The sequence below is a fragment of the Rhinopithecus roxellana genome, chromosome 4 (assembly GCF_007565055.1).
Source record: "Rhinopithecus roxellana isolate Shanxi Qingling chromosome 4, ASM756505v1, whole genome shotgun sequence".
In the NCBI taxonomy this organism is placed as follows: domain Eukaryota; kingdom Metazoa; phylum Chordata; class Mammalia; order Primates; family Cercopithecidae; genus Rhinopithecus; species Rhinopithecus roxellana.
This window is the reverse complement of record NC_044552.1, coordinates 18,570,963-18,594,327: the sequence shown is the minus strand read 5'-3', so window position 1 is coordinate 18,594,327 and position 23,365 is coordinate 18,570,963. Positions and strand designations below refer to the sequence as shown.

Sequence of the window (23,365 nt, the reverse complement as noted above, 5' to 3'; positions counted from 1 at the left end):
TTCTATTTTTTCATAGAAAAGTTTAATCTATTCATAGCTATTGTTTTATTGCCGTGTTTGGGCCTCTTTCTTAATTTTCTTCTTCATCTTGTTTTTTAAATTTACATTAGGACTATGAAGTTTTAATTGAACAGCCAATTAACACATGTAGTTATGCGTTGCATGGTGTTTTGGTCAGTGATGGACTGCATGTGCGATAGTGGTCCCCTGAGATTATAATGCCATATTTTATTTATTAAAATTTAGTTAAGATTTATTTTATTATTTTTATAGATGAGGTCTCACTCTGTTGCCCCAGCTGGGTGCAGTGGCATGATCGTAGCTCACTGGGCTCAAGTGATCCTCCTGCCTCAGCCTCCCTAGTAACTAGGACTACAGGCACATGCCACCACGCCTGGCTATTTATTTTAATTCTTGGTAGAGACAGGATCTCATTATGTTGCCCAAGCTGGTCTTGAACTCCTGGTCTTAAGCAGTCCACCCACCTCAGCTTCCCCAAGTGCTGAGATTACAGGCATGAGCCACCTACACCTGGACTAATGCTGTAATTTTACTGTACCTTTTCTATGTTTAGATACACAAATACCTATCATTGTGTTACAGTTGCCTGCAGTATTCAGTACAGTAACATCTCTACGGGTTTACAGCCAAGAGCAATAGGCTCTACCATAAAGCCTGGGTGTGTAGTAGGCTGTACCATCTGGGTTTGTGTAAGTGCATTCTATGATGTTTGCTTGACAATGAAATCAACTAATTATGAAATCACCTAATGATATATTTCTCAGAATGTATCTCTTTTTTTAAGTGAAACATTACAAAATTTATTTATTTAAAGTATTTTAAAATCATTGGCTTAGCTGGGCGTGATGGCTCACACCTGTAATCCCAGCACTTTGGGAGGCCGAGGTGGGCGGATCATGAGGTCAGAAGATCAAGACCATCCTGGCTAACACGGTGAAACCTCATCTCTACTAAAAATACAAAAATTTAGCCGGGCGTGGTGGCGGGCGCCTGTAGTCCCAGCTACTCGGGAGGCTGAGGCAGGAGAATGGCGTGAACCTGGAAGGCAGAGCTTGTACTGAGCCGAGATTGGCGTCACTGCACTCCAGCCTGGGCAACAGAGAGAGACTCCATCAAAAAAAACAAATTATTGGCTGGGCACCGTGGGTTATGCCTATCATCCCAGCAATTTGGGAGGCTGAGATAGGACAATTGCTTGAGTCCAGGAGTTCAAGACTAGCTTGGGCAACATAGTGAGACCCCCATCTCTACAAAAAATTTTAAACTATACATTAGCTAGGCATGGTGGCACGCACCTGTAATTCCAGCTATTCAGGAGGCTGAAGCAAGAGGATCACGTGAGCCCAGGAGTTCAAGGCTGCAGTGAACCATGACTGTGTCACTGCACTCCAGCCTGGGTGACAGAGCAAGACTCTTTTTAAAAATAGCCCGGCGTGATGGCTCTCACCTATAATCCCAGCACTTTTGGAGGCCAAGATGGGCAGATTGCTTGAGTTCAGGAGTTTGAGGTCAACCTGGGCAACATGGCAAAACCCCAACCCTACAAAAAAAAAAAAAAGCAGCCAGGTGTGGTGGCGCACACCTGCAGTCCCAGGTTCTTGGAAGGCTGAGGTGAGAGAATCGCTCAAGCCTGGGAGGCAGAGGTTGCAGTGAGCTGAGATCACACCACTGCACTCCAGCCTTGGGTGACGGAATGAGACCTGTCTCAAAAAACAAATAAATAAATAAATAAAAATAATTTAAAAATCATTAATTGCCAGTTACACAGTGGTACAATGCCATTCAGCCTCCTGAATAGCTGGAATTACAGGTGCGTGCCACCATGCCTAGCTAATGCAGCACTGTGCATGTGTTCACATAACACTACTAATAATTACCCTGACACAGGCACATGCAGATGGAGGAACTTCCCTAAAAGCAAGTTTAAGGGATTAAATATCATCTTTGTTATCATATCCTCCTCTTTTCCCTTCTCCTCCTCCTCCTCCTGTGTCATCACTACTGAGGACAGCACTGCTACCTGTGCCCAGGGTCCTTTCTTCCTCAACGCCGCCAGCACCACCCAAAGTCCACCTCTGTGGAATCGAAGCACTGAGTGTGTTGGCCTCAGGGACACTGAAGGAAGCCGCCCGTCCTCTCAGCCTTGGAGTCTGCTCAACCATATCATTCAAACCAGCTTCCATCAAAGGTTTGAATACAGTGAGCAGCTGCTCCTGCATTCCTCCAGGACACAGGTTCACCAGCCAGGTGTCTGTCAAAGAGAATGAACCTCCGAGTTGGTCCAAACTTCACTGTCCTTGAAGGTCTTCTCTGGCCATCCTCAAAATTCACAGGATGAAATGTGTTCGGTGAGGACAACTCACTCATGTCGTGGCGTTTGGATGGCCCGCGGCGTGGCCACTTCTGCTGTAGAGACAGAGCCTTCCTGTGGTTCGTGTATTTCCTTCCTGAAGCCTCATATTCCCCATTCCGTTGAAACTTGGCCACCTCAACCTGCAACGTGCAGTTTCTAATGTCCCATCTTCATCCACACGCATGAATGCAAGATCCACAGCTTCCCTCTTCCAACGATCGCAAAGCCCGTCTCCTTTAAGATGTCCTTGGTTATCTTTGTAAAACTTGACCTTTGGTTCCTCTGTCTGGGGATCGCTCGTGACGAAGCCAAATGGACAGGCATGTGAATGCCTCCACGGTAATGTCGAGAGGCAAACTGGCACATACACATTTGTATTTCTTCTTCGGCATGAAGCCTTCCTTTTTCTCCCCTCTTTGTGGGATCAGTGGATTTGGGGTTTTTCTTGGTGGCAGTTTCTCAGCGTTGCAATCGTGTGTTTGCAGCAGAGCAGCGCCATCACCGAGCAGCCATCGTTGGCCTGATATGTAGTGGTGAGATCTTCACTGGTTTCTCTTCTGCTCCTGGGCTTGCAGAAACCGGCCTGGCTCTTGATTGGGATCGTAGGCTCAAGAGGCTGGGGAAGGACAGACAGCCTCAGGAGAAATGCCAGGAAGGGGTGGCTCCCTCGTGCTCCGCAGTGCCTCAGTGTTTTGGCCACATAGCTCCCCTCCTCCACCCTCGCTCAGCAGGCTGCATCCAGGGCGGGGCTGGCAGGCAAACAGGCTGTGTCACAGCCCTTCAGAGCCTCAAGCTGGGGTCCCTAGGGTTGCTGGACCTCAGATCACCACGAGGTAGGAAGTCCTCCACCCTCCCTCCGGCAACCCTGAAGTGTGGCAAAGTGCGTTCTCTAACTGCCGAGGGGCCTGCCCTTTCCCATGTGGGCTGAGAGGATGGGAAGTTCCTGAAATCCAACTGCTCTGAGAGCCGATGCTGTGACTGACCTTGACCTGAGTATGCTGAAGACATTAATTCTGCTTCCTAAGCAAAACTGTTAGCAATTCGAGGGCTGGGCTCTAGCCTAGATCTCATCTCCCATAGTACCAGGCACCCTGATACATTTTCTGCCAGTTTTTAAGTTTGTTTGTTTGTTTGTTTTTGAGATGGAGTTTCACTCTTGCTGCCCAGGCTGGAGTGCAGTGGCGCAATCTCAGCTCACCGCTACTTCTACCTCCCTGATTCAAGCGATTCTCCTGCCTCAGCCTCCCGAGTAGCTGGGATTACAGGCATGCGCCACCATGCCCGGCTAATTTTGTAATTTTAGTAGAGACAGGGTTTCTCCATGTTGGCCAGGCTGAACTCGAACTCCCAACCTCAGGTGGTCCGCCTACCTTGGCTTCCCAAAGTGCTGGGATTACAGGCGTGAACGACCATGCCCAGCCAGTTTTTAAGATCTTGTTGCTGAAACACTTAAAATGAAAATAAATTCAGTATCAGCAGGGCAGCAGGAATTGCCATTAAAAAAAGAAAGAAAATTGGAAATGACTGCAGCCAGGTGTGTGTGATTGGGCCCGCGACCTTTTTCTTAGGCAAACAGGGCTTTGTGGGTTCAGAAAGACGTCTTCAGCTGTGTAGTTTGTCTCAGAGCCTTGCATGGGTGGAGGCTGGTGAAAACAGGACAGAGACTCATGTTGCTCAATGTGAGAAAGCACCAGGAATTTTGGAGAAGTTCCCAGCAGCTCAGGAGAGTGGATGGTGCCTTGTTCCAGGGGAGAGGGAAATAAGCACAGGCCTATTTCTTTCTCAAGAGGGGAAAACCGAGCCCCAGAAAATGGCAATGAGATGGGGATGCAGAAAAAAAAGCTAGCTAATGAACAGCTCAGCAGTGGACACTGTGTGGGAACCTCTCCTAAGCCGCCTCTAATCTCCCTCTGATGGATGCATGCTTAAGTGATTTTGCTGGCCCTTAAAGGAAAGTGTTATTCCATCCTGTCATCCTAGCACTTTGAAAGGGGGCTGAGGCAGGGAGGATCACCCGAGGTCAGGAGTTCAAGACCGGCCTGGCCAACATGCTGAAACCCTGTCTCTACTAAAAAATACAAAAATTAGCCGGGTGTGGTGGCACATGCCTATAGTCCCAGCTACTCGGGAGGCTGAGGCGCGAGAATCGCTTGAACCTGGGAGGCAGAGGTTGCAGTGAGCCGAGATCGCCCCACTGTACTCCAGCCTGGGCAACAGAGCGAGACTCCATCTAAAAAAAAAAAAAAAGGAAGATAAAACAATGATAAAAGTGTTGCAAGACTCTCGGCCTCAAAGTCATGTGGATTGCACCAGTACAAAGCACCGTGCCAGGACGGTATCATCAGCTTGTGCAGCTGAGAGCTATCCGGCAGTGAAATACAAGCACTCTGAACACAACTGGACCTTTAGCCAGGTAATTCCATGTGCAGAAAGGGATTCTAGGGAAATACAGAGAAAGTAAACACTATCTTGCAAATTAAATGTTTTGATTTTAGCAATGCTGATTATAAGTGAGAAGCAGCAGCTAACATCTGTTGGGTGCTTACTCGAGGTGCCAGGGCTGATGTAGTCTTTCCATGTGTTAGTGGTCCATCTAGTCCTCATAACAGCCCTCAGAGCAAGAGCTATTGCTGTCTCCACTTTACAGGTGAGGAGGCTGAGGCAAAGTTAGCTAAGACATTTGCCCAAGGAGGACAGGCGCAGCGGCTCACGCCTGTAATCCTAGCACTTTAGGAGTCCAAGGTGGACAGATCATGAGGTCAAGAGATCGAGACCATCCTGGCCAACATGGTGAAACCCTGTCTCTACTGGAAATACAAAACTTAGCTGGGCATGGTGGCACACACCTGTAATCCCAGCTGTTCGGGAGGCTGAAGCAGGAGAATGGCTTGAACCCGGGAGGTGGAGGTTGTAGTGAGGTGAGATCGTGCCACTGCACTCCAACCTGGGCACAGAGTGAGACTCCATCTCAAAAAAAAAAAAAAAAAAAGACATTTGCCCAAGGGTCACAGCTGTAGAGGGGCTGATGTGGTTTGAACCCAGGGTGTCTGGTTCCTCTCTGGAAGCAACCAAAGTGCCTGTGATTGGGGTAGTGACGAAGCACTCTGAGCTGCTACATGGCAGATACTGTGAAGAGTCATCTTTGCCTGTCCCATATCTATTCCCATTCCTTCTGATGGCAACACCTTGGTTTTTTTCTGCATGTGGGGGAACCAGGCCCTTTCACCAAGCGGTGTGGTGTTCATAGGGATAGCCCCTCCTCCGAACCCAGGAGTGGCAGTTCACAGCCCTAACTGATCACAGTGTTCCGTGGCCCAGCCCAGGCACTGCCTAACCACCCCAGGCAGTGAGACTGAACTCAGGGGTTCACTGGACCTATCAGGAAAGAGAAGCTTTTCTTGCTTCTGGACTTGGAGCTGTGATGAGGCAAGTGGGTCGGGGCCAACACATTGAGAGCGCTGGCCCACAAACGCGCCCAGGCAGAGGACGGTGCGGCCAAGCCACACAGAGAGACAACTCCCTAGTGACACGCTGTGAACACCTGCATCCACCCCTGCCTGAACTGGAGCTTTTCCTCTTCAACTCTTCAGTTATGTGAGGCAAGATGTTGCCTTTTTTGCTTAGTGCTGTGAGTTGAGTGTATAGCAGTTACAATCAAAGAATCCTAAATAATGCTGCAAGCATGGTGACTGTCTACATGGGAATATGCAGTACTCCAGTGAAAACAAAACAAATTAATTTTGGAATCTGATGACCATAATCTAAAAACATTCATAGAGGTATATAAAAATTATAACAGAATTTAAAGTAGCATATCTCCTCATGAAGCAGGTTAAGTGTATACACAAAGAAGGAGGAGGAAGAGGTGAGGAAGAATCTGCCCTTGTGGGGAAGTGACAGAGGGAGAAGAGGCTGATGTAGTCCTGCATCCAGGCCCAGTTCTGCCAGCAGCTGAGTGCCCCTGAACAAGCTCCCCCACCTCTTCGGGCCTCAGTTTCCCCATCTATGAAAGAAAAGGAGTCTGGCTTCCATAGCTGCCCCACCTGATACGCTAGGTGCCAGCGTGTCCTCAGTCCTGTCACGAGAAGCCTTCCCTCTAGGATCCCAGGAGGAGCTTGAAATCCTGTCTGGGATCCCGATGGCCCAGATGCTGACCCTGCCCCAGGTTGTGTCTGCTGGGAAGTCTGATTTCTGCTCATCTCTCCCCATTTCTTTCTTCCCGTAAAGTGGGCTGATATGCTGGAATGTCAACGCAGCCAGTGATGTGTTCGATGAGAATGTATTGAGGGTAAAGCTGGTCAGAATCCGAGTGTGTGTCATCTGAACTCTCGAATCGTGGATGGAAGGTATGACTTCTGTTGATGTCTTGCAGCCTGAGTTGACAGTCTGTAAGAAGGTTTTGTTATCTCCATTTTACGGATGGTGAACCGAAACTTACAGAGCTCAAGTCACTTGAGCCAGGCTCCACCCCTACAAGGGGCTCCACCCCCACAAGAGGCAGCGTGGAAGCTAAAACCCAGGCAGCCTTTTCCAAAGCTTGTGCTCTGCTCCACTGGGGCAAGGAACCCTTCGGAGGAACTGAAGCAGCACGGAACAAAGGCCATTTTTAAGAAGCGACCCTTAACGACTCTCCTGGGGAGTTCCCAGTGAGAACAGCGGTAACCTAAGGCGGGGTCCCCGGGTCTGCAAGGATCTCATGTTTTGTGGGTCAGAGATTCTTCTGTGTCATGTCTGGGTGAGGTCAAAAACCACGCAGAGACTTTCACTTCCTGTTCTGTGGCAGACAAAACATCTGAAAAGCTCTCCTGAAGCAACACTTCTAGATGCCAAGTAAATCACCACAAATATACTTTTAAATGTGTTACTAAGATCATAAAAAAGGAAGGAAAATACCTAAGCGTACCCCCAACCCCTCTCCCCACCACCCCCATCACCACAACAACAATAAACAAGTTGCTGCCAGCGGATTGGAAAGCAAGTGTGGAACCTTAGGCTGCGTCGGCATCAAATACTGATACCAATAACCGAGCAAAAGGGAGCAAGACCAGGCCTGGGGGCTGTGCCATGTGGGCAGCGGAATGAAGACTTCGTAGAGGGGCTCCAAGGTGGGTAGAAAAATACGTTCGCCCTTACAGGGAGACAGGCAGGTAGCCTACCTCCTTCTCAGCTCTGGGTAGAAAAATAAACCCCTCCTATTCCATAGGGTCTGGATTTGGAATTTATTCTACCCACATCCACAAGTCAGCAAAATCAAAAGAAGTTAAGTGATCCCAAGTGATAGCAACCCTCAGTATAGTAAGTAATTTAAGTAAACACACATTCTCTCTGGAGAAAAACATGACCTCATGCCTATCAGGATTCCCTTTGATTAAGAGGAGTCTAATATATGCCCTCCAAGATGACCAAACACAGGAGGAAGCAAAACATTATGAGTGGAAATAAAAACACTAAGCAATAGATTTAATCACCTACGATCTTCAAATATTGGCATTATGGGACACATGACACAAAACAACCACGTATAAAATGTTTAAAGAAATAAAGACATTCAAAAGTGACCAGATTTAAAACACAACTTAAAGGAACATCTAGAATTGAAATATATAAACATTGAAATTAAAGACTGAATAAATTAAATAGCAGATTAGCAGCCAGGCACGGTGGCTTACACCTGTAATCTCAGCACTTTGGAAAGCCAAAGTGGTAGGACAGCTTGAGAACAGAAGTTTGAGACCAGTCTGGGTGACCTAGCAAGACCTCATCTCTACAAAAATTAAAAATAATTAGCTGCCTGTGACGGTGCTCGCCTGTAGTCCCATCTACTTGGAAGGGTGAGGTGAGAGGATCCCTTGAGACCAGGAGTTACAGGCTCTGGTGAGCTATGATTGCACTGTACTCCAGTCTGGGTGACAGAGTGAGACCTGTCTCAAAAGTAAATAAATAACAATATAGCTTAATTTATAGGGTTAAAAAGCAGATAAAACTATAATCCTGGGCAAAAATAACATATAGAGGGTATTATCCAAATAAAAACAGTCAGTTCTTTTTTCAGGGAGGGCGGATAACGCTAATGATTTAGATTTTTAAGTGGTATACGTATATTCAAGTTTCTGGGATAAGTATTAAAACAATAGAAATTGAGGTCAAATTAGTAGAGGAGAAAAATGGAATAAGAAAAAATGCTATCATCCAAAAGAAGACAAGAATGGAGGGAAAAAAAATCAGCAGTAAAAGAAGGACAAATTGAAGACGTAAAATACAATAGTGGAAAAAAATCCTAATATATCTGTAATCACAAAAAAGGTCAATGGACAAAAATACCAGTTAAGAGTCTAGCTGGATAAAAAGCTTAAATTTAGCTACCTTCAGTTTACAAGAGATATATCTAAGCCATCAACACAAAAAGTTAAGAGTAAAAGGATGTAAAAAGATATATCACGCAAATACTTAAAAGCAGGTAGGATCATTGTATTAATATCAAGCACAAATAGACATTAGAGGAAAAATCATGATTAGGAATAAAAAAGGTCTCTGTGTAATGATGAATGTATCAATTCAATATGAAGTTACACCACTTCCAAACTTGGTATGCATTAATAAACAGCTTTGAAGTATATAAAGCAAACACTGAATTATGAAAAGAAATTGGCAAATCCACTATCAGAGTGGTAGATTTCAGGACACATCTCTTAGTAAGTGGTAGTCAAATGGATGCCATTAAAATAATAAATATTGGCCGGGTGCCGTGGCTCACGCCTGTAACCCGATCGCTTTGGGAGGCCGAGGTGGGCGGATCACCTGAGGTTGTGAGTTTGAGACCAGCCTGACCAACATGGAGGAAACCCCGTCTCTACTAAAAACACAAAATTAGTCGGACATGGTGGTGCATGCCTGTAATCCCAGCTACTCAGGGGACTGAGGCAGGAGAATTACTTGAACCTGGGAGGCAGAGGTTGCAGTGAGCCGAAATCGCACCATTGCACTCCAGCCTGGGCAACAAGAGCGAAACTCCATCTAAAAAAATTTTTGAACAAAATTGATCTCATAGGTATAAAAGAATCACTGCACCCAGCAGTGTAGACAATACCAGGTGTTAGTAAGTCTATGGGTCAACAGATGAATTCATAGTCCACTGGTGGGTAGTGTCCATTAGTACATTGTTCAAAAATTGACTGTAAAATTGAGCATTTACACATCTCACTATACTACCCAATTAACAAATAATTAACTACAGGTCCACACATCAAGATGTGTATATTTCATAACTATAAAGTTGAGTGAAAAATACAGGTTTTAGATATCACTCAGTTCAAGTATAAAAACATACCAAATAAAAAAATCACCTGCCAAATTCATGTGGAAAAGTATAATTAAATTTTCAGAATAGTAATGTGATGGGAGGGGGCACACAGGTCTTTAAAGGTATTTTTAATGATCTATATCTCCAGCTAAATGGTGAGTACTCAAGTATTCATTTCACTGTCATGTATAAATCAATTTCTATCAAGTTTACTTTTATACATGTGAAATAGTTTGTGATAAGAAAGAGTAATAACAATAAAATAAATCTGGATGCATATTGTGTTAAAAATCCTCTTGGCCAGGCACAGTGGCTCACACTTGTAATCCTACCACTTTGGGCGGCTGAGGTAGGGGAATTGCTTGAGCCCAGGAGTTGGAAAGCAGCCCGGGCACCATAGCTAGACCCTATCTCTACAAAATATATACATTTTTTAAGTTAGCTGAGCATAGTAGTGCACGCCTGTGGTCCCGGCTACTTGAGAGGCTGAGGTGGGAGGATCACTTGAGCCTGGAAAGTTGAGGCTGCAGTGAGCCATGATCACACTACTGCACTCCAGCCTGGGTGACAGAACGAGAACCTGTCTCAAAACAAGACACCACTCGTTCCCCTGCCAACGCCGAAACAAACCTCTTGAGGCCTACCACCGAGGCAGGGCGTGTTGCTTTGGGGACAAAAGCTGAGTCGATGGGCCTGAAAGAGTGGCACCTTTAGAGTTCACACGGGGTCTCCTCAGGAGTGTGAGCCCTGAGCACTCAAGGGCATGTCCACCCTAGTGGACCCACGTCCACGAGCCCGTGCAGGATGTAAACTCAACAGTGACCCCAGAATGGCAGGGCCAAAGCACCCATGCTCGTGGTTAAATCAGGCTTTGCTATCAGTTCACCTCTCAAGGTTTGAAAGAAAACACTCAGCATTCTTATGCTATTAAGGGTGGAAGGGCAGCTATTAAGGGCATTTAGGGACCGATGAGATTTACTGGATTTTGTTTCCGTTTTTGTTTTGAGGCAAGGATTTCACTCTGTCACCCAGGCTGGAGTGCAGTGGCGCGATCACGGCCCACTGCAGCCTGGACCTCCCAGGATCTGATCCCCACTCCTGTGCCGCAGAGGACGCCAGGTGCACTTGAGGTCAGGCTGGCTGTCACGAATATGCCTTTGAGCTGCACGGGCTGCAGGTGGCAGCAGAGCCCTGGGACAACCTCACAGACCGGCCCCACCGAGGCTGGCTCCTAGAGAGGCTGTTGCTGGCCTATCAGGGGCTCCTCCTTTTTGCGATATTCAGACTGGTGCCATAAATTAAATTCTCAGGAAAAGAAATTAAGCTACTTTTAGAAGACATGAAACATGGACTTTGGGGATCAGGATTAAAAACCTTAACAATAACATTGCTTAACTCTCAACTCCTATTGTTGGTAGGATGGACTGAAACCAGTGATTTTAGCGTTATGTACAATATTTTGAAGGGCCTGAACAGATGGTTCCAAATCCAGACTCTGTCATTATAACCGCAGTTGCCCTAGCTCACACTTCAGCGTTTTGCCTTTCATTCGACCATCTCTGGCACAGAAGCTGTTTGCCCATTTGTCTTCCAGAAAGACGAGAAGTCTTACAGGGATTTCTGAAATGAGAACGCGCCACACTAGGGGTGGGTGAGGTACCCACATAATCGAAGCCGTGAGACGTCGCCACAGCCAGATTTCTCCCCGTTACCTGTATCACCACCCAAAGAGGACGGGCCTCAGGCTCGCGGGATCTCTGGCCATTCTTTCTGCTTTGTGTTAGGTACCAAATTCCCCTGTGCTTGGAGGAGAAGAAAACCTAAACATTCTTATGATCAGATTGATATTTGTCAGGGTTGGACTGTGGCTAAGAGCAAAAGTCAGTGCCCCGGTGAATTCAACATGCAGCGTGAACTATTATTATTCTCAGAAGGACGAAGCTAAAACCTCTCACCTAGAATAGCCACATTATATCAGACTTTTCCCAAAGTTTAGTAATTTCATTTGGAGAGGGCATAGATTTATACCATCTTATTTTCCAAGACTGTGTATTGTAATATTAGCTGAAAGTAAACCTTAAAGATTATCCCTTAAAATAGTGTAAAATGATCACCATTTTAAGAGTATGTACTAAAAGTCTTATTTTTCAGCTTTGACTACAGTGATGCATTTGCTAATGGTATTCTTCTTCCTTGAATTATGACTAAGAGGAATTTTTTTCCCATGAGGTTCTTTTGCTGCTCGTGACTTAGCTGAGAAAGTGGTCATAATTTACATGCCCTCCTGTGTACATCTGTGTGCAACCTTGAATAACATGGGTGTGGGTGAACTAAGCAGGCAGGGCTGCAGTCACCGTGTCTGATTTACATGCCACGGACTTTGAGCCAAGGGCTATAAGGAAAGACATCGCTGGTGAGTTACTGGATTAATCAATGTCTTAGTCTCTTCTTTAAGGATTCCCTTTCTTTCTTCATAAGAAACTGTCCAACTATGACCACATATTGAATGGCAGAACAAGGGCCAGGAATAGGGGTTTAGAGAAAGGAACTAATGGTACTCCTTAACATTTCCAAGATATAAGTATACACCCACAGTTCAAGTGCAGACAAATGAATGCCCTCAGCCACTACTCAGGAGGTACCTGCCAAGCTTATGCGCCTGAGATGCATTTTCATCATTACTAGACTAAAACAACCTTGGCCAGGTGTGGTGGCACACACTTGTAATCCTAGCACTTTGGGAGGCCAAGGCAGGAGGATTGCTTGAGCCCAGGAGTTCAAAACCAGCCTGGGCAACATAGTGAGACCCAGTCTCTAGTTTAAAATAAAAGAAATAAACAATTTCATCTGGCTCCAAATTTGGCATTGGTCATATTTGCCTTTCTCAATATTTTCCGAATGTCAAGTACAGATTTCTTAATAGAGTGTCCTAGTCAGTTCTAGCTGCTATAACAGAATACCATAGACTGGGTGGCTTATCAACATCAGAAATTAATTTCTTACAGTTCTGGATGTTGAAAGTCCGAGATCAGGGCGCCAACACAGTCCGGTCCTGGTGAGGGCCCTCTTCCAGATTACATGCTGCCAACTGCTCGTTCTATCTCACGTGGTGGAAATAGGGTGAGAGCTCTCTCTGAACAGCTGGGACTACAGCCATGCACCATCACGCCTGGCAAATATTATCTTTTATTTTTTGTAGAAGTGGGGTCTGGTCTCTCTCTGTTGCTCAGGCTGCTCTCAAAACTCCTGAGCTCAAGCGATCCTTCTGCCTTGGCCTCCCAAAGTGCTGGGATTACAGGGGAGAGCCACCATGCCTGGCCACTTAAAATTGTTGAGTCTTATCATATGTAAATTATTCCCTGTAGCAGGATGAATTGTATCCCCGCCAAAAGGCATGCACAAGTCTTAACCTGTGATACCTAAGAATGTCGTATTTGGAAACATGACAGAAGATCGTATTTGGAAGCAAGGTCTTTGCAGGCATAAATAAGTTAAGGATCTCAAGATGAGACCATCCTGAATTTAGGGTGGACCCTAAACCCAATGGCTGTGTTGTTATAAGAGAAAGCAGAGAGAGATTTGAGACCCAGAGAAGCCCCCAAGGGGAAGGCCATGTGAGGATGGAGGCAGAGACTGTAGTGAGGCTGCTGCAAGCCAAGGGCACTGATGATTACCTACGCCCACTAGGAAGCAGGAGAGAGGTATGGAACAAATCTACCCTCACAGCCTCCAAAAGGAACCAGTCCTGTCGACATCTTGACTTCAGACTTCTGGCCAGATCTATAAGACAATAAAATTCCATCATTAAAAGAAGGAAAGGAAACAGAAAAACCAAAACCAAAACCAAAAATACCCTCCAATGATCAACTGCAAATATTCTAGAAACCAGGGGAAAGGAGAAAGTCTCAGTAAAGAAATTGAAGATATAAAAAAGAAACAGGCCAGGCACAATAGCTCACACATCTAATCCCAGCACTTTGGGAGACCAAGGTGGGAGGATCACTTGAGACCAGGAGTTCAAGATCAGCCTAGGTAACACAGTGAGAACCCATCTCTATGAAAAAAAAAAAAAAAATTAGGTTGGTGTGGTGACACGTGTCTATATTCATAGCTACTTGGGAGGCTGAAGCAGGAGGATTGCTTGACCCCAGGAGTATGAGGCTGCAGTGAGCTGTGATCACGCCACTGCACTCCAGCCTGAGTGACAGAGATATACTGTCTGGAAAAGGAAAATAAAGGAAAAAGAAGCAAATGGAAATTTTACAACTGAAAAATACAATAACCAAAATACAATCTCAAACTCCAAACAACATAAACCAAAAGAAATACACATCCAGATATATCATAGAGAAACACATGAAAGTAAGGATAAAGAAAAACTCTTGAAAGCAGTCAAATAAAAAATATACATATTACCCATAGGGGAACAACAATTCAAATGGCTGTAGATTTCTCATCAGAAACCATTTATCTCAGCAATACACAGAACTAGAGACAGAAAATCATCAAGGAGATGACATTCCATCATTGGTGTGGTTGGGATGTCCCTTACAAATCTCATGTTAAAATGTGACCTCCAATGTTGGAGATGGGCCTAGTGGGAGGTGTTTGGGACGTGGGGGCAGATCCATCATGCATGGCTTGGTGCCGTTCCCTTGGTGATGAGTGAGTTCTCACTCTATTATCCAGTGGAAACAGCTTATATATTATCCAGTTCACGTGACAGCTGATTGTTTAAAAGAACCTGACACCTCCTCCCTTCCGTCTCTCTTCCTCCCTCTCTCAGCATGTGATAAACTGGTTCCCCTTGCCTGTGCCATGATCAGAAGCTTCCTGAGGCCTCCCCAGAAGCCAAGCAGACGCTGGGGCTGTGCCTGTACAGCGTGCAGAATCATGAGCCACATAAACATCTTTTTCCAGCCTGAGATATTCCTTTATAACAATGCAAAGCAGACTAACGCAATCATTCATCAACTAGATCTAATTAACACATATATTACGCTCCATCCAACAATGACCGAATACACATTCTTTTTAAGCACACTTGGAACATTTACCAAGATAGATCATATCCTGCAGCTTAACAAATTTAGGAAAATTGGAATCATACAAAATATGTCATTTGACCATAATAGAATTAAACTATAAATCAATAAAAGGAAGACAAAAGAATAAATAGCACACACTTGGCAATTAAACATACTTATAAGTGGCCCAGGGGCCAAAGAAGTCTTGAGAGAGATTCGAAGTATTTTTTTTTTTTTTTTTTTTTTTTTTTTGAGACGGAGTCTCGCTCTGTCGCCCGGGCTGGAGTGCAGTGGCCGGATCTCAGCTCACTGCAAGCTCCGCCTCCCGGGTTTACGCCTTTCTCCTGCCTCAGCCTCCCAAGTAGCTGGGACTACAGGCGCCCGCCACCTCGCCCGGCTAGTTTTTTGTATTTTTTAGTAGAGACGGGGTTTCACCATGTTAGCCAGGATGGTCTCGATCTCCTGACCTCGTGATCCGCCCGTCTCGGCCTCCCAAAGTGCTGGGATTACAGGCTTGAGCCACCGCGCCCGGCCTCGAAGTATTTTTAACTGAGTGAGAATGAAAATACAACATATGAAAATATGTAAGATGCAACTAAAGTGGTCCTTCCAGGGAAATTCATGGCATTAAAAGGCTTACATTAGAAAAGGAGGTCTTGAATCAATATCAGCCTACACCTTAAGAAATAAACAAAGAAAGATTCTGGAGAGTCACCCAGCCATCCTGTTCCAGATATTGCCAAATTAGGTAATTTCAGACAGCCTCAGAATAGTGATCCCCTGCCGGCTCCCTTTCCTGGGCCAGCACCGGTGGAGATCTTCCTGTACCCTTCCTTCCTCATACCTGGGCTGATCACCCGGCGTGAGTGAGAACCTGGACTGGCTGTCTAGCCACAGGGCCCCCGGATGATCTTTACTAATAGGTGGGATGCCCCTTTATAAAGTGCACGCCACGTCCCTCAGCAGACGTACGTGGAACTCGGCATACATCTCGGCGTTCGTCTTGGCAGGATGTCCCAAGCAGACGTGCGGTTCATGACCCTGAGTGGCAGTGCCCCCCAGGCGTGTGTTTTCCAGTTCCACCATGGGACAAACCCCGTCTATTCCTTCAGACTCACCGCTAGGCTGCATCCTAAAGCATTAAGACAAATTTAACCCTCAGACTCTCAAAAAAAGAAATATCTCATTTTCTTTTGTAACACAGCATGGCCCCTATTCAGGAAATCCTCAAATTAACCTCCTCAGTCTTTATAATCAAAAGCAAAATAAGGAAAACAGGGCTAAGAAAAAGAAAAAAGCTGAAAATGCAGGGACAAGAGGCAGGCTCAATGGCTGGCTGCTTTACAAGCCCCCAGCTTCTCCAGGTTTCCCTAAGGACACTCCTCCAAATAACTGCTGTCTGTGCAAAAGGTCAGGCTACTAAAGGGCAACTTACCCCATAAAATAAATGGGGAAAAGCTGGGCACAGCCTGCCCACTCTGCCACAAGCTTGGCCACTGGAAACAGGATTGCCCTGAAAGCTGAAGGACCCCCAGAACAAAAATTCAACCCCCAGTGGCTTTAATCTAAAGGCGCTCTCTGCTGCAGCTGAAAACAGCGCACCTTAACGAGCAACCTGTGGAGGTGGGAAACATTTGTTCCACATTCTGCGGGTCTGGAGAGCTAAAGCTTTCCTGACGGAGATAACGTGGAAAAGAGTGCTAGCTCCACACCATGCAGTTGCTGGGAGGCTCACAAGCCCCCCTGTAAAGCTGAACCCTTGCCTCTTCATTCTTTCTTTTCCTTTTCTCTTTTTCTGTTCAATCCAAAGATCCAGCCTTAAAAGGGAAAGACAATTTCTAACATCCTAATCTTTGATTTTATTGTTCTCTTTAAAACTCCAGATGCTTGCACATTATGGCCTGTTTTCATGTACATTTTAAACTTATGAGCAAGTTGCAACAAGAAGAATTCAGAGCTCAAATGGTTAACTTGCCTTATAGAGTTAAATAAAGCTTTCTAAAGCTCTTTATTGTCCTCTTTTTCAGTCTGCCTTAGATCAAGGTGGTTTTATAATCACCTGTAGAAACTCTAACAGGTGCTCTTGAGTGCATGTTTCTAATAACTTTGGAAATTGTAACGTTAGAATAAAGAAAAAAACTTCCCAGACTCCCATTAAAAGCTAATGTGTTCATAAATATTGAGCAGAACAGAAGTTAATTACATAAACTAAACTAATGGAAAACTAAAAACTAAAAGACAAAAAAACTAAAAACTACAGTTATTTGCATATGTTCATTAAAAATCTATTTTCTGACTGTGTGTCATGGCTCATTTTCTGGCTGTGTGCCGTGGCTCACACTATGGCGTGAAAATCTATTTTCTATTTTCTGGCTGTGTGCCATGGCTCACACCTGTAATCCCAGCACTCAGGCAGGTGGATTGTTTGAGCTTAGATGTTCAAGACCAGCCTGGGCAATGTGGCAAAATCCTGTCTCTATGAAAAACACAAAAAATTAACTGGGGATGGTGGCACATGCCTATAGTTCCAGCTACTTGGGGGGCTGGGGCAGGAAGATTGCTTGAACCTGGGTGGTTGAGGCTGCAGTGAGTTGTTATTGCGCCACTGCACTCCAGCCTGGGTGATAAAGCGAGACCCTGTCTTGGAAAAGAAAAGAAAAAAATTTGTTTTCTTTCGTAAACACAGTTGGAGACACTGGTTATTTTTGCCAAGCTTTAACTGGAATGGCATGCTTTTTTGGGGGGGTGGGGAGGCGGAATCAAAGTTAACTTATAAAGCCAATAAAAGTTCCTTGGAAAAGCTGGCCTCATACCTTATCTACGCAGTCCCTGTGCAGGGTTCCTAACCGTGATAAGTAAAGAATGTCACTTTCTAACAGACCCAGGAGCCCCAAGTTGTCTTGGGACCTCAAGAGGAAAAGAATTTACCCAACTCATACAGGTGTTTAATGGCACAAACCCATAACTGGGCTTAAGGCATTAAAGTCAAATCTGAGATTCTCTATGAAATAAAGTTTCAGCAAAACCAAATTTAAAAAATAAAAGAGTCTATATGCAAAATAATTATTCTTGCTAACTTCATGCAAATACTCAAGCCAAGTATAATAAGACTAAAACTTATTTTACCAATATATTTTTTCTATTATAATTTGTTTTTAGTAAACTGGAAAGAAAAATTACGTTTCAGAAAAGCTGTAGTACACCTGTCACCAAATTCTAGTCTTGTCCACTGTTTTAAAGTTTTTTATTATTTTTCACAATTTTAACCAAATCCTGAATTCTTTTGCTGCAAGTTCCCAATGCATTCAACATTTTTTTTTCCTTTTATTTTTCCAATTTAAACTCAATGGATTTGCTATTACCTCTTTCCTAAGGTCCTGCAAACTAAATTTCATTCTTTAAAATACAAGCAAAAGAATGAAAAGGGTAAGATGGCCACTGCCTTCCTCCTCTATAACTAAAAATGCGTTGAGTTTAACATCCAGATAAATTGTGCCCAATGTTAATGTTTGTTTTTTTCTTCTGTTTCCATAAAAATGCCTCTTATTAAAAATTTGTTTGCCTTCATCATATATAGAGGCTGTAAGGCTCACCTCTACACCACAAACTCCAAGGGGTCTGGCCCTGTCCTAGCTAGCGGCTTTAGTTCGAGCCCATTGCAATTACACCCTCAACTCTAATCAGACACACCAGGAATGGGAGACAAGTTCACTGTGCACCTCCACAGGTTTTTTCTATGGTGGGGAAACAATAAAGTTAATACCAGCAAAATGTGTAGTAATTCTTTCATACCTGTACATAGTTCAGCAACTGGAATGGAATATATAGAAATAAAGGTCAAAACTAAACTAACTCCTCACTAGTACATCTACAAACTTTTCCTTGATTTTCTCTTATTGAATTAACATTTAGAAATCTTCTCTCTCAGGCCCCACTTCTCCCACCTATAATAATGCTTATATTAGCTTATTTGTATTATGTATTATTAATGCAATATCTTGTTTTGTGTCTTCTAGAATACAACAATTTCAAACTAAAATGTCACTGCAGTGAGGGTATCAGCCACTAAAAGAACTCCATGACTCTCCTTTGGATACAGCAGGACAAAATTTTAGGCTACAAATGCTGCCCCCAACCACATGGTTACACAATGACTCTGCCCAATTAACTCCCAAGCCAAGAATTTAGGCCCTTGTAACCTCCTGACAGACTAACAGGATTAGGTTGGGCCAGCTTGATGCCTCTGGTCAGCAGGAAGCAGTTGGAAGATGAAATCTTCACCCACATGCTAAAGATTTCTTATTGTTGCTCTGTTAGGGAGATGTGGAGTCCTGACCAGGGAAAGGGAGTCAGGTTTGCAGGACCAAGGGAAAGCAAAAAGAGAAAGCAGATAAGCTACAAGTCTGCCTTTCTCATGGTCTGGGATACATAGCCCTCCTGTGCAAATAATTCACAGTCTTCCTGCACCCAGCTATCACAGGACACCTGCAAGTTAACTCACTGCCATCTCTGTATTATCAGTACTACACAAAGCCCTCTTCAGCATAAGCACTGCCCTACAAAATCTCCACAAGTCTTTGTTTCTTTGCAGTCAGCTTTTGCTGACTTGCTCATTGTCTCTCTGGCAATATATTTTCCTACTTTCTCTAATAAATCTGCCTTTCTACCAACAACTGTCTTGGTAAATTCTCTCTCTTTTTTTTTTTTTTTTTTTTTTTTTTTTTTTTTTTTTTAGACGGGGTCTTGCTGTTGTTGCCCAGGCTGGAGTGCAATGGCGCGATCTCGGCTCACCGCAACCTCCACCTCCCGGATTCAAGCGATTCTCCTGCCTCAGCCTCCAGAGTAGCTGGGATCACAGGCGTGCATCACCACGCCTGGCTAATTTTGTATTTTTAGTAGAGACAGGGTTTCTCCATGTTTCTCCATGTTGGTCAGGCTGGTCTTGAACTCCCGACCTCAGGTGATCCGCCCGCCTCAGCCTCCCAAAGTGCGTGAGCCACATTGCCCAGCCTGTCTTGGCAAATTCTTATACCCCCACACCACTGTCCTGGATAGTTGTTGCTCCCCACAACAAATACCATGAGCATCTCTATGCACATAAACTTTAGATGAAATGAACCAATTCATAGAAAACTACAAACTGCTAAAACATGCACAAGATGAAACAGACATAATTAAATAATCCTATGACTATTAAAGAAATCAAATGAATAGTTAAAAGACTTCTAAAAAGAAATCTCCAGGCCCATATGATTTTACTGGTGAATTCTACCAACTATTTAAATGAGAAGAAAACATTAATTCTCTACAATCTCTGTCAGAAAATAGAAAAGGGATACTTTCCAACTCATTTTATGAGGCTTTCATTACTATTATAACAAAAGCAAAGATAGTACAAAAAAGAAAATTATAGACCACTATACCTATACCATTATGTGTTTCTGAATACAAAGAAATCCCCAACAAAACATTTGCAAATCAGCAACGTATAAACAGAATGGTACAGCATGACATAATGGTGTTTATTGTATGAGCAATGTATACAAAGAATAGTATAGGCCAGACACAGTGGCTTACTTTGGTAATCTCAGCACTTTGGGAGGCTGAGGAGGGGTGGAACACTTGAGTCCAGGAGTTCAAAACCAGCCTGGCCAACATGGCAAAACCCTGTTTCTATTAGAAATACAAAACTTAGCCGGACGTGGTGGCGCATGCCTGTAATTCCAGCTACTCAGAAGACTGAGGCAGGAGAATCACTTGAGCCTGGGAGGCAGAGGTTGCAGTGGGCTAAGATCGCACCACCCTACTCCAGCCTGAGCAACAAGAGTAACAAGAGTGAGACTCTTTCTCAAAAAAAAAAAAAAAAGGATAGTATAGCATGACATAATGTTTATTATACTAGCAATGTATACAAAGAATAGCACAGCAAGATACAATAATGTTTATTCCAGGAATGCAAGTATGGTTCAATATTTGGATCTCAACCAATGTAATCTACCATGGACTAAGGAGAAAAAAGCCCACATGATCATATTAATTAATGTAGAAAAAGCACTTGACCAAACTTAATGTCCATTCATGGGGAAAAGGAACCTCTTAGCAAGCTTGGAATAGAAAAAAAAGTCTTTTTTTTTTTTTTTTTTTTTGTGAAACAGAGTCTTGCTCCGTAGAGAAGGGGTTTCAACATGTTGGCCAGGCTGGTCTCGAACTCTTGATCTCAGGTGATCCACCCGCCTCAACCTCCCAAAGTGCTGAGGTTACAGATGACAGCCACCGTGTTGGGCCGAAAAATATGTCTTTAATTTGACAACAGACATCTAAATATCTACAACTATCATTATGCTATTCTCATAAAATTAAGAATGAGGCAAGGATGTCCATTCTCACCTAGTCAGTGCAATGAAAAGGAAAATTTACAAAAAGGCACACAAATTGGAAAGTATGCAATAAAACTAGCCCTATTTGCAGATCATATGGTTGTACATGTAGAAAATTTCAAGGAATATACAAAAGAAAAAACAAAACAAGGCCAGGCATGGTGGCTCACGCCTGTAATCCCAGCATTTTTGGAGGCCTAGGTGGGTGGATCACCTGAGGTCAGGAGTTCGAGACCAGCCTGGCCAACATGGTGAAACCCCATCTCTACTAAAAATACAAAAATTAGCCGGGCGTGGTGGAGGGCGCCTGTAATCCCAGCTACTCGGGAGGCTGAGGCAAGAGAATCGCTTGAACCCAGAAGGCGGAGGTTGCAGTGAGCTACGACTGTGCCATTGCATTCTAGCCTAGGCAGCAAGAACAAAACTCTGTCTCAAAAAAAAAAAAAAGGAAAGAAAATAAAAGAAAAAAGAGAAAGAAAAAACCTTCTAGAACTAATAAGAGAATTTAGCAAGATACAAGGTCAATGTGTAAAGGTAAATTGTCTTTTTATATACCAGCAATGTACAATTGGAACCCAAAATTAAAACAATAAAATTCACAGTAGGTCCTCAAATAAAATAATCTCACAAAACATGTACATGCTCTCTACGCTGAAAACTAAAAATAGCTGATAAAAGACATCAAAGAAGGTCTAAATAAATGGAGAAAGACACCGTGTTCATGAATTCGAAGAATCAATATTAAAAAGATGACAATTCTTCCCAAATTCATACATACACTTAATACAATTGCAATCAAAATCCCAGAGAATTTTTGGGAGACATAGACAGGTTGATTCAAAAAATTTATACAGAAAAGCAAAGAAGTTAGAATAGTTAGAACAATTTTGAAAAAGTAGAATAGATTGGATTTACCCTGCACAATTTTAAAATCTACTCTAAAGGTACTTTAATGAACAAACACAGTATGATATTGGCAAAGGAATAGATGCAAGATAAATGAAACAGTAGAGAGAGGAGAGTGAGAGGAATAGATCCACATACATATGGCCAATAGATTTTTTAAATCATTTTTAAAATTAATAGACTATTATTATTATTACTCTTATTATTATTCGTGACAGGATCTCACTGTTGCCCAGGCTGGACTGAAGTGGCACAATCATGGCTCACTGCAGGCTCGACTTCCTGCTCTCGAGTGATCCTCCCACCTTGGCCTCCCACAGCTGGTACCATGGGTGTGCACCACCATGCCCGGCTAATTTTTTTATTTTTGGTAGAGATGGGGTTTTGCCATGTTGCCCAAGCTGGATTTGAACTCCTGAGCTCAAGCTATCCACCTGCCTCGGCCTCCCAAAATGCTGGGATTACAGGTGTAAGCCACTGTGAGTCTGTGCCTGGCAAGACTTAATTGTTTTAGAATAGTTTAGATTTCTAGAAAAATTAAGCAGAGCAGGGCAGCGCAGGGTCGCCGTGGGGGAGCTGCAGCAGCTGCAGGTACAGGAGGTAGTGGACTCCACAGTGAAGAGTCTGGAAAGAGAGAACATGCAGAAGACACAGGGTCTCATGTTCAGGGGCAGTGCCAGCTGTTGTGAGGACAGTCAGGCATTCACACAGCAGGTGCACCAGTGTATCGAGTGCTGCCATGTGCCTCTGGCTCAAGTCCAGGCCTTGGTCACCAATGAGTTGGAGAAGTTCCGGGACCACCTGGCCCGGTGCACCATGCATTGCAACGACAAAGTCAAAGATTCAATAGATGCTGGGGGTAAGGAGCTTCAGGTGAAGCAGCAGCTGGACGCTTGTGTGACCAAGTGTGTGGATGACCACATGCACCTCATCCCAACTATGACCAAGAAGATGAAGGAGGCTCTCTTATCCAGTGGGAAATAAAAGTCTTTGCCAGTGGCCAGTGAGGGCAAGAATGTATTTTTTATAAGGAATTGGCAATTTTAGTATTTTAAGCAAAGTTTATGAACAAACAAAGGAAGGATGGCCACGAGTATAAGGCATATGTCACTTGCCTCTGGACACTGGTTCTTTTATGTTTCAGTCCTGAAAGAGAAGTGGAAAAAAGTGGTGCTAAATTGGGTCAGAGAGATTATGGGAGAGTTTTAGAGCTTGTATTTCCTATGGCCAGCGCTCGTCCTGGCAGTAAAGGATCTCCTCTGTGACAAGCCAGAGTCCTCCAAGGCACCAGACTCTTCTTACTACACAGGTACCAACAGGCTGGCAGGTTAGAGTTGATAGAGTTTGAGGAGAGATATTTTCTCTTTGTTGCCAACATCCT

The 23,365-nt window shown here is 44.1% G+C and overlaps 2 pseudogenes; one reads left to right on the top strand and one right to left on the bottom strand.

The window, feature by feature from the left end:
- Nucleotides 1-931: 931 nt before the first annotated feature.
- LOC104661247 lies at nt 932-2,798 on the bottom strand (annotated as a pseudogene).
- Nucleotides 2,799-6,512: 3,714 nt separating this feature from the next.
- Nucleotides 6,513-22,968, top strand: LOC104661246 (annotated as a pseudogene).
- Nucleotides 22,969-23,365: the final 397 nt, after the last annotated feature.